Source organism: Chinchilla lanigera, unplaced genomic scaffold (genome assembly GCF_000276665.1).
Source record: "Chinchilla lanigera isolate Chin_1 unplaced genomic scaffold, ChiLan1.0 scaffold00019, whole genome shotgun sequence".
NCBI classification, from domain to species: Eukaryota; Metazoa; Chordata; class Mammalia; order Rodentia; family Chinchillidae; genus Chinchilla; species Chinchilla lanigera.
Window position 1 is genome coordinate 8,302,114 of NW_004955420.1, and position 1,471 is coordinate 8,303,584.

A 1,471-nucleotide genomic window follows, 5' to 3' on the forward strand; every position below is an offset into this window, starting at 1 on the left:
CGGGGGCCGCCGGCGCCGCCGGGCAGGGCTGAGCCGGGGCGGGGAACAAAGGCGCGCGGGGAGCCTGGCCGCCGATGTCCGTGCGCCCGGGAAGTCCGCCCCTGAGCGGGCCTGGGTAGAGACGCTGCAACTTTCGCCTCCCACTATGAGATCCAAACATTTTTTTTTTAACCGAGCCGCTCGCTTGCTGGCTAAAGCGGCAGGGGGCCGCAGCCAGAATATCCAGGACTCTGCGACAGAAGCTTTGGACTGCACTCGCCCCGCTTCCGCCCGGTGGGAGGGAGGCGCGCGCGGCTGGCCCCGGGCCTCGCACCCTCGGGAGCCCTCACCGCGGCCGGCGGGCGGGAGAGGCGGGCGGGCTGCGCTCTCCCGGCCCTGGACCCTCGCCTGAAACGCAGCAAGACCTGGAAGAGAGCTCACCGGGGGACAGCGCATCCCGTCTTGGCCAAGCTGACTTCCTCAGGGTAGACCCGGAGATGAGCATCGGGCTTCCAGCTCTAAAATTCCACCCATTTGTACTACTTTCAGCATACGAAGATTTACAACTTATTTTTCTGTCTGATAAACAGTATATAAATTTACCATTTTAACCACGTTAACAGTACAGTTCTATATCACCAAGTACATTCACATAGTGGTGTGGTTGTTTTTCAGTCATTCGTTAAAGTGTCAAAAAATGTAAGTGTAGTAAGATGTGCCCTGATATTAGGTAAACTGCTACTGGAAATTAAGGCACTCACCCACCACCTAATACCACCAACCACAAATCAGCAGCGACTTCCTAAGGATGATCAGTGTTCAGCGAACATACACACAGCTAATGCACACCAGCCGTTTTTTTCCATGGGGCAAATAACCCAATCATCTAAGTTGTTTCTCCAACACTGTGTACGTATAGTTTACGTGACAATTTTAAAAAGCGACATTGTTTTTAAAGTAAATGTGGCCGAAATCCACTGTCTAGTCCTTTTTCTATATGGCCTTGGCCAGTTATAGAATTTCACAATCCGCGCTCAGATCGCTACTGGGCCTTGGCTTAACTTTCTAACCTGGCCTTCCATGGCCTCCTCCCTTTTATTCAATGCAGCTTAGTTTATTGCCCCTGTGATTTAACTCAAGTGCGCTTCTTGAGTATAAAATGCTACTCCATGTCTCTCCGAGTCAGGCCTGTCCTCCACGGCATCTTCCTTGGGCTTCTCTGCACACCTTGATGACTCACAATGTTTGTTGCCTCACATAATTACTTAAGAGCTACTTCATCTGCCCTAGAAACTCCCTGAGAACAGGGAGGATACACGTCTTGGAGTTTTCACATTTCATATTTCATGGTTGTATGCAGTTTTGTAAGTCAGGATAAAAATCCTAAAAATTAGCCGACCCTGCCCTCTAGCTCTGCATATACATGTACAGTTCCTGTTCTCTGCCCAGGTCTTAAACTCTTCTCATACAGGGAAGGCATTTCCTTATCTGC